Source organism: Helianthus annuus, chromosome 1, assembly GCF_002127325.2.
Source record: "Helianthus annuus cultivar XRQ/B chromosome 1, HanXRQr2.0-SUNRISE, whole genome shotgun sequence".
Taxonomy (NCBI): domain Eukaryota; kingdom Viridiplantae; phylum Streptophyta; class Magnoliopsida; order Asterales; family Asteraceae; genus Helianthus; species Helianthus annuus.
This window is the reverse complement of record NC_035433.2, coordinates 74711773-74724786: the sequence shown is the minus strand read 5'-3', so window position 1 is coordinate 74724786 and position 13014 is coordinate 74711773. Positions and strand designations below refer to the sequence as shown.

General features: G+C 38.0%; 4 non-coding genes across 4 annotated transcripts; 2 read left to right on the top strand and 2 right to left on the bottom strand.

The window, feature by feature from the left end:
- Positions 1 to 6352: 6352 nt before the first annotated feature.
- Positions 6353 to 6456, bottom strand: LOC118483178. Its single transcript, XR_004869790.1, has one exon. It is a non-coding gene; the product is annotated as a U6 spliceosomal RNA (small nuclear RNA).
- A 336-nt stretch (positions 6457 to 6792) lies between these two features.
- Positions 6793 to 6895, bottom strand: LOC118483044. The gene has a single exon (XR_004869503.1). It is a non-coding gene; the product is annotated as a U6 spliceosomal RNA (small nuclear RNA).
- A 997-nt stretch (positions 6896 to 7892) lies between these two features.
- TRNAV-UAC lies at positions 7893 to 7965 on the top strand. Its single transcript has one exon. It is a non-coding gene; the product is annotated as a tRNA-Val (tRNA).
- An 80-nt stretch (positions 7966 to 8045) lies between these two features.
- On the top strand, positions 8046 to 8118 carry TRNAV-UAC. Its single transcript has one exon. It is a non-coding gene; the product is annotated as a tRNA-Val (tRNA).
- Positions 8119 to 13014: the final 4896 nt, after the last annotated feature.

Sequence of the window (13014 nt, the reverse complement as noted above, 5' to 3'; positions counted from 1 at the left end):
AAAATCAGTTTACCTGTAATAACGACAAAAGAAAGGCAAATCGCAAGTCACAATCAACAAACTAAAATTTCAAATCAAAACATTAATATGAACCACTTACCAAAACATAGCAGATTCTGTTAGATTCGAAGCAGTGGGCGACTGGTCTCCAACATACGCTAAATTTCCTTCTAATTATCAAAAATCTCTTCCGCTCCGCCATCTTATTCCATCTCTCTGCAACCTGAATTCTAAAGAAAAGGGCAAAAATCCTGAAAGAATATATCATAGTACAGTCTTTAAAACAGGTTAATCCATTCAGATAACTGAGCCGCAACGATTAGTGATTTAGGGGTTGAAAAGCTCTCAGCAATTCTAATCAACTCATTTGACCGATCAATCTCATCCTCAAAATCATCAACAAATCATAACGACTGAGAATAAGGGTCGGTGATTGGAAGATGACTAAAACAAAAAGGGGGAAAACATCAGACAAATTGGGCAACGTACCTATTAAATTCGATTGAAAAACAAAGAGCATATCTACAGTCTTCAACAAAACCCAATCAATTTTAAGATTAGAACAAAATATTGGCTATGAAAGGAGACGAAGATGAGAGAAACATGAGACCATAAGGAGAATGAAACGCCGATTTTAGGGTTTTTGATTTGGAAACAAAGCGTGGAATGAAAGGAATTAATAATTATGGAAATATGTTTTAGATTGAAGAGAGAAGGGCGAGGATTGATAAGCCGCGTGAAGTTAATGCATAGAAAATGAATAGCCCGCCTTTGGATGAATTCTCAGCCTTTTGAGCAATGCCACATCATCAAAATGATTGGCTAAGATTAAACCTTGTGGCTTAAGAGAATTCATTTAGTATAATAGATAGATTTTTGGATTTAAAGTAATATGACTTAACAAAAATACCAAGAATTTACAATTCAAATTAATACCAAAAATCACAAGGAATAAAGTATATAAGTTACACACTTAAATATTGGTAAACCGAACAAAAACGCAACTTATAAAATATTCCGGAAAATACTCTTACAAATATATTTTTGGAAAGTATTATTTTGGATACAAGAAGTGAAAATATGATTTTTGTACATATTACCAAGTTATGTCATATTTTCAACAAGAAGAAAAATATATTATTTTTGGGAGATAAAAATATATATTTTCTTGGAATACATTGTTTTTTTGACAAAACAAGTTTAAATATATTTTCTAAAGTAAGACTTGAAAATATATTATTTCAGAACTACAAATACGAGAATACAAAAATACACATATATGGAATACTCCCATCCTTGGGAAGGAAATGCGAAAGTAAATACTTGAGAAGTATTATAACTTCGGAAAATTTTAAAGACATAGAAGAAACGTAACTCAAAACATGAATACTAAGGCAAGGCACGGCCCGCTCGTCTAATAGACCCTAGCACATTGTAGGTTGTGTTTGCTGATGAGAATTGAGTTACGAGTACTGAAGACGCAAAACAGTGAGTTCATACTCCCCCTTTTCTTTAACTGTTTTTGGTTTTATAACTCTCGGGGGTGGAGTACATGTTACGAATGCTTAAACTGTATGAAATGCCTATGAAATACTAGATCATGTGAGCATAGACTAGATATTGAAATGCCATTAATACTTAATTAGGGACGAGGGTTAGATCTAACGGGTACGGCCGAACCCCACTCATGGTCACAACTAGTACCAAGTAGTGCTTCGGAGTCCCAGTCGAGGTTAATCGACACAGTCGAGGGTAATCGACACAGTCGAGGGAATGACACAGTCGAGGTAAATTGACACAGTCGAGGTTAATCGACACAGTCGAGGAAAATCGACAAGGGTATATGCTTACTCATTACGAGTGCTCCCTATGTCCTCACGTGCCTTAAAGTCCTTGTAAAACATTTATGTTCATACACGCTTTTCATACCTGTTTACAAAGGAGTCTCTCAAAGATTTACAAGATTGCTAGCACTAAACGCATGAACTCGCTCAACTTTTGTTGATGTTTACCAAAATTACATGTATTTCAGGTGACAGGATGGATCTTGGGCGCGGGTATCATATCTAGAAGTAGACTTCAAGTTTAGATGTCGTCCACTTTTGTTGGTTTGTAACCTAGTCGAAGGTTGTGTTTTAAAACTTAAATAACAAGTGTTTGTAATACTCAAATTTTATGAATGGATGAACATCGTTTTGATCATGTAGTTGTTTATTACGATTGAATGCAATGATATTAAACCAGTCACACATCATACGCTTTCGCAAAAGTCAGGGTGTGACAGTTTGGTATCAGAGCTTCGATTGTAGTGAACTAGGATTCCTTCTCGAGTCTAGACTACAATCACTAGAGTTCTCTCACAAAAACATTTTACAAAAAGGGTTTTTCATTGCATTCACGTAAGCGTCAAGATCCATGAGTCAAACATTTTCCAAAGAAGAGACAAGGCAAGGACATTAGTAGGGAATGCCCTCAAGATAAGGTGCCAACTAAGGCATAGTCTACACGAGTTAGACTTGCCGAAGATAAAATACACTCTTGGTGATAACTAGTACCAAGTAGTGTTTTTGTGTCTCAGTCGTGAATCAACAAACTAGAAAAATGACCCCCCCCCCCCTAAAAAATCCGAGAGTTATATGTAATATGATGCATCGAAATGCCTGTTTATGCTAAGTAACATATTTGTTTATCGATAAATACATAAAAATAAGTGTACGGAATGATTATTGACGTGAATAAGATACTTTCGACTCCGACTCCTATTATTGTACTTAACTCGCACGATGAAGCTATCAACCTCGCGTTCATTGCAAAGCTCATGGCTAGAGTGATTACCAAACAAGATTCTGAGCTTGCTTCCGTAGGAAATGACTGCTCTTCTCTCTCGATCGTGAAGGTGCTTGACTACGATAGTGACGGCGAGGCAGAGACAACAACCTTGAACAACTTCTTAATCAGCAGAACGAGATCCCTGCGACTTTTATGAAGCGAGATTGACGACATACTTGACCAGAAAAGGAAGATGAAGTATTCATCTTGAAGGTGCTCCTCCAACTACTAGGAATTCTCTTTATTCCTATTTCATTTAATCATCGTGCCCATTCGCGCGTAACGATAACGAGTGTTAGCGCGTGGACCACCACAATGGTCCTTTTCCATGACAGAGGTATAAGGGCAGTAATGTCCCCTCCTTGATTGATCATCTGCTTGGACGAGAGAAAATTGGGGTAACTATGCAAGACAATTTATTATTACGGGGGCCCACATAATAACGACTTGTAGTGCATGGAAATCCTGGTGGACTCTGCGGGCCAAGCTAACGATCACTACACAAAAATAAACTCTAGGTGTTCACACCTCCATATGGTAGAACAACACATAGACCAGTGCTTTAGCACTTTATAAAGTAGGAAACCTGTCTTGCCTACTTCGTGTCTACCCGTGTACGAGACGTTTGAGAAACGATATTTAAGCTAGTAAAGATGAATAACATTCAGAAAGATTCAGTGACGTTACACTCTAACACTTTGTGAAACTTGTACGACTAGGGCGATGCAGCCTCGAATACATTATTACAAACAATAGGCCAAGTCACCAAGCCTATGTGAAGGCTCAGTAATTGTTTCCTCGCTCATACAATGATGATTATATATATACATGTGATATTGGGTGATTACCTGTTTACTTATGGTACTATGTACCTCATAGACAATTATGGAATATTGTCTAACCCACCTCATACCTTTTGACAGAAAAGGAATGCCGCCCATACACGACACAGACACCAGTACGTTACCAAGGACAGAAGCCGAGCTTCAAGAACGAATCTCACAGGAAATTGCACGACATGAAGCCCTCCGCTCTAAGCACAGCGATGGCACTTCCGGAAATAACCCTTCAACTGGTTGCACCTATAAACAATTCCTGGACTGCAAGCCATTGAATTTTGATGGCACGGGAGGTGTCGTTGCTTTTGTTCATTGGGCAGAAAAGACTGATTCCGTGCTAAGAATGAGTAACTGTTCGCCCCAGCAGAGAGTTACCTTTATCTCAAGGTTATATAGGCTTACCCTAACTTGGTAGCCAAGACATTACCAAATAACCCTAACTTGGTGATCAAGACATTACCAAATATAATTATAATGTAATTAGGAAACTTAACCAATTTAACCTACTTGTCAACATTGATCCCTCAAGTTCACCGACTTGTGACTTGAACTCCTTTGTCACCCTTTTCACATCACCGAATTGTGATGAGTCGGGAATTACCGCCAACATAAACTATGTATATCCATCAACCATTAATTAATAGCACCTAAAAACCTTATTCAAATAAACAAACCATAAAAACCAATCGATGTGATTGATCCGTCAAACTTGACCAGTTTGGTTTGTCATTTTTCAAACCGTAGATAGCCATGTGGCCTGAAATGTTTAAAAAAAGTTGTTGAACTTGAGCATGAGTACCTCTGTTTCAAATTGTTTATCCCACGTTGTTTTGGTATAAAGAGTCCAGAATCGTTATTTCAACAATAACTATTCTACCCTTATTATAAGGCATTTTAGTCCCATTTATGCGAAAAACGTGTTAGAACATCCTCAATCAAAGGGTTGCACTCCACATACCGCAAATGTGGAAGTGATTGGGTAAGGAAAGAGAAGTGTGTGGTCCGTAGATAAGCCGTTTTTGGATTGGAAAGTCATGTATGTGAGAGGGAGGAGAGAGAAAGGTATCGCAGACGGTGAGAGGAGAAGAGAAATTTGTCGTAGTATGTGGGGAGTGGGGGTGTAAATGAACCAAACCACTCGTGAGTTGCTAGAGATCAGTTCGTAAAAGCTCGAACCGAGTCAAGCTTAAACGAGCTAGAGTCCGAGCATGAATTAAACTTGTATATAAAATAACGATTATTGTATATAAAAGTTATAATAAAATACCTAAATAATATACATTATGTTATATGTAATTTTTTATTATAAATATATATTAAAAATTGTATATAAATTAATTAATAAAAGAGACGAGGCGAGCCTGAGTTGGACTCGAGCTTGAAAAACTGCTCACGAGCCGAGCTCGAACTTTAAAAACTGCTCACACCCTTGGTGGGGAGCAAAGACAAAGGTGCCACGATTGATGGGAAGGAGAGAGAAGTCGGTGCTTTGCTGGGCAAGAGAGTAGTCTAACCATGAGACGTACATGACCTCTTGTTTTCTCAATGTGAAGACTATGTGTTATCGTGGGCGATGTTTGGGCAATGTTGCCATGTGACGCCACATACACACATTCTTTTTCACCTTTCAAATTGCTCCCCTTGTGGAAATGACTCCTCCTTTACCCTTCTCGATGAAATGCAACTCTCCTTGCTCCTTGCTCACACCTGCAGTTGGCTCGACGCCTCCCCCACGCCCGAGTGTGGTAGTGTTTGCTCTCCCTGCCGCGGGCTACGTAGCACTACTAACGCCGCATCCACTCCCCATAACAACTAGTCCAATAGTAATTCAAGGAATTAAATCAACAAACTAAGGATTCGAGCAACTTAATGTTTTCAAGGCTTAATCTAAAGCCATGGGTGGCCCTGGGGGTGGGCGGAAAAGACCACCAGCCAGGGCCTCCGATATTTCGAATGACACATTATTTTATGAAAAAAAACCCAATATGTATATGTAAAATATTTTTTAATAGGGTATACCGATACAAACACCAACATAGGCTCACTTACAAAACTATTCTTATGGTTTATATTAGTTATTAGCCCATTGACATTAGGTTTAAACCTTTAGTGAGCCCAATACCCAATTTCGTCAAGGCCTAAGGGCACGTTTTTTCGAACTCGAACAGGGTACATGAATTCTCATGGTCGGGCCGATCCTGCCTAAAGCAGAAATCATTTATGAAGCAACATCTTAGTCTCAAAACATGTAGGAAAACGACTTTGGAGTACATCGTTTCATCAGAGTTCCAAATAATATGCAAAATCATCAAAGTTACAACTTGTATTGTTAAAATTTTCATGGTTTTCAGATTACTTTAGACAATAGTTGGCATAAGATGTTTTTGTGGTGTAGTGGTCATCAGTGACAGCTGGCGTATTGTTTTTCTTTTTTTTTTTTTTTTTTCTTTTTTTTTTTTTTTGTTAAAAGAAACAGTTAATCATTGACCACGTTCATTTAAGTAACTGCAGACAAAAAGGTTTTTCAAATGCTCCAATTTGAGTTAACAAAAGAAGCAAAAAAGCTTACTACTAAACCAAAATATGCAGACACCTGATATTATGTGATTTCATATAGATTTTGATAATTTTATTTTGAAATTAATGTTTCGGCGAAGACGATGTCCGAAGAAGCTGACTTCAAAACAAATTTTGACCATTCATCGATTTGTCCGTTTTATCCTTGTGCAAGGGCATGCTAATCTTCTCTGTATCTTTCCGAAGGAACGATAACCATTGCTCCGCTTGGCTATACATAGAAGTCGGAAGTTCGTTTAAGAAAGAGATTATCTTTATGAAGACGATGATAAAATGGTGATCCTCCACTAAAAAAAAACAGATAAAGTTGATGGTGGTTTAGATGACCAATTAGGAGTGATGAAAGATTCTGATGAGGATTGAGGTTTAAATATGATGACATTATTCATGATGTGATCCTTAGGAGAAAGATAAAGAAGTTCAGGAAGATTCATTGGTCCTCATGATGTAAGTTTAGAACCTCAAGTGATGGATGAAGAATCAATAAAAATGCTCGATCCATGAACAAACATGACGATGAAGTATGAAACGAGAAAACGATTGGGAAAAAAATTTGGACCATTTCTCGATTTGTGCGTGTCATCCTTGCGCAGGGGCCATGCTAATCTTCTCTGTATCATTCCAATTTTATCGGATGTCCCCGAAGGGACGATTATTGCTCCTCACCTCGGCTATACATAGAAGCCACAAGTTTATCTCTGGGCCGATGTGGGACGAACTGAGTCAGACGTGATCTCGTTATGTGAGCTTAATTGCGTCTCTTTTAATCAAACTGTATGTATGGTGGAAATGCTTCAATGTTGAAACAACAGACTGACGAGAAAGAGGCCAGTTAGAGTAAGTATGTCTATGAGTATGAGATAAAAGGGTAAGAATGATTGATGATGAAAATCACGTTATTTATAATATAAAATCATTATGTTATTGTTCAGACATAGTTCTGAAATCATATTCAGCACATAATTGCTAAGCAAAAAAATTAACAATTCCGTAAATATGTTATTTTCAGCAAATGACTTTATAAAGCATAATTGACACATAATTGTTTGTTAAAAGAAAATTATTGATTCAATCAGCATGCCAGACCCGTTTAACCTGCTTTGACCCATTACCAAACCCGTCATTTTTGTCACGAGTGCATGAACTAGCTAGAAGTTTCTGTCCTAGTTCGTGTACCACAAGTTGACCTGACAGCATCTCGTTAAGCAAACTAATCAACAATTCTATAGTTACCATAAATTTATCAAAACTACCTAGCGTACTAAAGCATGCAATCTGACATGAACAAATGTAACCTAAAGCATAAGTAAATAAGGGTGTTCAGTTTGGAATTCAATCAGATATCATGGCAATTGCTTATAATCATCGTTGCTGTTACTCATTTTATAATCTTAATTATCGTAAGTCATTTTAAGCATCATAATTTGTTACTAAGCAAATAAATTGGCCAGATTTATTACTTGAAAAACAGAATAGCTAGTATGAAGTCACAACAGTAAACTATAAAACTGAAACACATAGATTTTACAAACCTTTTAAATATTAATTTTTCATAAATACCTCCTCAAAATGCAACCATAGTTGCTTCACTAGAATTTTGTTAACTTTCATGTTAACACTTTCATCAGCTAATAATTGACATAAAATGTTTCTGTGGTGTAGTGGTTATCACGTTTGCTTTACACGCAAAAGGTCTCCGGTTCGATCCCGGGCAGGAACATATGATGATGGTTTTTTTGCTGTTAATAAACCCAACTTGTCATGATTTGAGATTACTTTAGCGAGAAGTAGACATAAGATGTTTATGTGGTGTAGTGGTTATCACGTTTGCTTTACACGCAAAAGGTCTTCGGTTCGATCCCGGGCAGGAACATTTAGAAGTACTTTTTTGTTGTTACAAAAAGCTAACCGGATTCATTCAAATAAACCTTCATAAGATCCAGAAAAAGGGATTGCACCCAGATTCAATACAGTTCTCAAAGATTGAAATATGATGCATAGTTGGATGCCTTATCAACATATTTACAACCCATCAACCAATCTGAACTGTTCAAATAAGTGTGTTATACCTTACATAGGTAATGCTCGGGTTATAAGATTTTAAGTGTGTCCCAGTTAGGGATTATGTTGGCAAGTATCAATATATGATCACGTTCAGGTTCATTATGTTAAACCGGCCAACCTGACATAACTACAACCCTAGTTTTCCCCTCCAAAAATTCACCTCAACCCATATTTTGTTTTTGCCAATTTCACCTGCGTCTACACTCTGGAATGCAGAATATAATATGTTTATCTCACGTAGCATTCTATAGAAAACTTATGCAGTCAGCGAGCATTAGAGTTGCCAGAATTGGCGGATATAAACTCACAACAGATGATTACAATTATTGTTTGTACTAACATTACTAATTTTTTTCTAGTAAAGAATTAGTGCATTACAAAAACTAGAGTAAACTTCCGTTTTGCTCCCTGTGGTTTGGTCACGTGTAACTGATGCATCATTTTGAGCATGATGCTGCAACATAAAATCTGAGCATATTTGTTTGACAGTTTAAAACTAACATTTTTTTCGGAAACTATACCCGAACCCACACACGTTACGAATCCAAAAATTGTGTTAGACACATGAGCACGAACATGACTCTAGTATTCGAGGGTTTAAGATATAAATCATATAATGTAAACACATTAAAAGAAAGAAAAGAAACTTTATAAACTCATTTTCCCTTGAAGCTAGCTAAACGTGTTCATAAGTTCCATTTGAAACTAATCCGGACCCGTTAGACCAAATCCAAACCCGCAAATTTCATGACAAAACCATGTTGTGTGAAAAAATCATACTATAAGCATATATAAAAATCTGAAAAGTATATCTTTAAATGATTTTTATTAAATCTCATAAAAAACAGGCATTAATTCATAACACAGTCAACAACAGGAAAAAAAAGAATGCTCAGAACCGCTTCATAATTCGAAAGATCGAACAGGCGTGATGACCCAACATCACATGGAGCGCAGTATCTTCATTGCAAGGGTGCACCAGCCGGGAATCGAACCCAGGTCTGTACTGTGGCAGGGTACTATTCTACCACTAGACCACTGGTGCTTCATGCATGCTTATGGAGTGATGATTTTTATAACTTATTTGTTTAAGCTCCAACTTAAATGATATATCATTTTGAGTAATCTTTTTTGTATGGATCAAGTCAGCTTGCATGGGTTGGGAGCGCAGTTTCTACATTTTGAGATATACATACATGTAGATTCTAATTAGTAGTTGTTAGAAAATAAAATTATAGGATCAGAAATTATTCATCATTTCCTTTTTTAGGAGATTTCCTGCATCATATTAGCTCAATCATTTAGCCGTTAGGATCTCATCCAGCTCATATTTCCATTTTTTTTTTATTCTTGTATCCCTATATATTGGGGCTGTTTGTGTTTGTCTAATCAATCAAGCAATATACAATATAAGTTTTTCTGATCAAAGTGAATATGGTATCAGAGCAGTTCTGAATCGATTCAGGGAACTGCTCATCACCTACCCTTTCCGCTTCAAACAACCATAGTCAAGGCCACCAGGACTCCCGACGGTAGCCCCACTGTTCAAAATAATACCGACCTTTCAATCCAATTAGCCAACCTTCTCAATGGTTTTCAATCATCCCAAAACCAAAACACCAAACACAATCTGTCCGATAGCCTCACGATCAGCCTTAAACTTAACAATCAAAATTATGCCCTATGGGCTCGTATGATTCGTGTAGCTATCGGAGGTAAATCAAAAACTCTTCTTGGTCATTTGTCAGGAAATCCGGCACCTCCCAAACCAACCGAAGATGGGTATGAGCGATGGGAACAAGACGACCTCGTAGTGTTTTCATGGCTTATAAAAAATATTGAACCAACAATTGCAAGCAACCTGACCGAGTTTCCCACTGCCAAAGCCTTGTGGGATGCTCTCGTTACCACATACAGCAGTGGTAAAGATAAGCTCCAAACCTTTGACTTACATGTCAAAGCGAATGGAATTAAACAAAATGGAACTCCTCTTGAGGAATTTTGGATCATAATGCAAGGAATCTGGGGAGAAATAGATCGAAGAGATCCAAACCCCATGACATCCCCAGTCGATATTACCACTTACAATAAACTGAGAACAGAGCAGAAATTGTTTCAGTTCCTTAATGCAATTGACAGATAGTATGATACTATCAAGAGGGAAATCCTTAGGATGGATCCGCTCCCCTCGGCAGAAGAAGCATATACGGCGGTCCGGAAGGAAACCGCACACCAAAACATCCTTGGGACCACCGCTGGAACTCAATCAGGAATCGGAGCGGGGCTAGCTACTACTCGACCTGACCACAATGACAGAGCCCTAGGGCTTGCGGTCAGGGGGCAGACGCGCCGCTCAGACGTCCCATTCAAACCCAAAATCGAACTAACCTTAAGTGTGACCATTGTGGAATGATGAGGCATACCAAAGATCAATGCTTCAGAATCGTTGGCTACCCTGAATGGTGGAGCGATGGCCACAAGAAGAGTACTAAGAGTAATAAGGATGGAGGAAAAGCAGCAGTCGCCACCAACCGTACCGAAGAATCCAGCAGGGGCGGCGAAGATTCCGGCAGGAGCGGCGAGCAGAACAGTGGAGGATTTGGTGGAGTTGCTTTCGCCAGAGAAACTGAGCCAAATGAAGGAGGTAATGGGTCTGGGAGATTAATCTCAGATCCCTCTTTATTGAACCCTAGATTTTTTGATTATAGAGTTTTAGAGTTACTCAACAAAACCCCTTTAGAATATAATGTGTATGATACTGGTTAATTGAACAAAACTAATAAAAACCTTTTTATTAAACAAAATAATAATAAGGATCAAATTTTTTCTAGGGAAAATAAGAATAATATTAATAAAGGTAGAAAATCTAGATCTTTTAAAAAAACTAAATATTTTAAAAATTCTAAATATTGCAAAGGAGGAGGACATGTGTAGAACTCCCAAGCCAATATAGCTAAAACCTGTGAAAACTCGGATGAATCCTGGATATTTGATTGTGGTGCTACTGACACCATGACATATGATTTATCCGATATTAGAAATGAAAATACCCCTAGAATTGACCATATCAAAACCGCTAATGGGGGGGGGGTTGTTCCTGTCAAAGGAGGAGGAACTGTTGAGATATCTCCCACTTTAAAACTTTCAAACTGCCTTTACGTCCCGTCCCTGTCACATAAACTGTTATCCATTAGTCATGTTACAAAAGAGTTAAATTGCACCGTCTTGATGCATCCAACCTTTTGTATTCTCCAGGATATCAGGACGGGAATGATCATTGGGCGTGGCACTGAACGATTGGGATTGTACTATGTGGACGAAGTGACTCAACCGGGAAGTGTGATGCTTGCTCATGGAACAACAAATAGGGAAGCTTGGCTCTGGCATAGGAGATTAGGACACCCATCTATTGGCTATTTACGTCTTTTATTTCCAAAACTTTTTTCTAATAATAATAATTTCCATTGTGAAACTTGTGTCTTGGCTAAAAGTCATAGACAAACCTATAAATTAAATAACACCAAAGTTGCGTTACCTTTTTCTCTTATGCACTCAGATGTTTGGGGACCCGCTGAGGTCATTGGAGGACAAAACTTTCGTTTTTTTGTTCTTTTTATTGACGATTGCACTCGTATGACATGGATTTATTTTTTGAAAAACAAAAATGAAGTTTTCGAGAAATTTAAAATATTTTATACCATGATACAAACACAATTTAAAACTAATATTCAAATCCTTCGATCCGACAATGGAGGAGAGTATGTCAACAATTCCATGAAACAATTTTGTCAAGACAAAGGCATTATTCACCAAAAAACATGTCCACATACTCCCGAACAAAATGGCACCGTTGAACGAAAAAATCGGATCCTCTTAGAAATTACACGCGCCCTATTGCTTGAGTCAAGGGTTCCTACATCTTTTTGGCCTGAAGCAGCTTCTACTGCAACTTATTTGATCAACCGTCTCCCAACTAAAGCTCTTGATTCAAAAACTCCCATACAAGTTTTGTCCGATTTTACTAAAATTCCTCCACCTCTCACGTTACTACCACGAGTTTTCGGATGCACAGTCTATGCCCATATACCTAAACATGATCGAGGCAAACTTGGCCCGTGCGCTGAGAAGTGTGTTTTTGTTGGCTATGGGGTCGATCAAAAAGGATATCGATGTTATAGTCCAAAACGACGACATATGTACACTACCCTTAATTGTGACTTTCTTGAAACCGAATACTTCTATACCCCCAGCACAGTGGTCAGGGGGAGAAGACCTATGGCACACTGAGCTGGCTAACCAAGATTCCTTTTTCAGAAGAAGTCAGTCACAATAACCGGGATGAGGCACCTGCTCCTAGTCCACAAATTGATGCTCCCACCGTTAGTGCCACTAACCAAGATTACCCTAATCCAGATATTGAGGTAAGTCACGTTGAAATAAATGAAACTCAAAATATTGAAACTAACAACAATGAGAGTGCTTTAGATCAAAATTTGCAGGAAGAGTCTATACAGGAACAAGAAGAACCAACACAAGAACAAGAAGAACACGATATGGAAGAGGAAACAACAGGAAAATATGTCTTGCCTCCAAGAGCGAATAGGGGGATTCCTCCAAAACGATACTCTCCAGAAAAAGAAACGAGGCCATCTAGATATCCCATGGCAAATATTGCAAATGGGAACTTACCGAAAGAAGCCAAAGC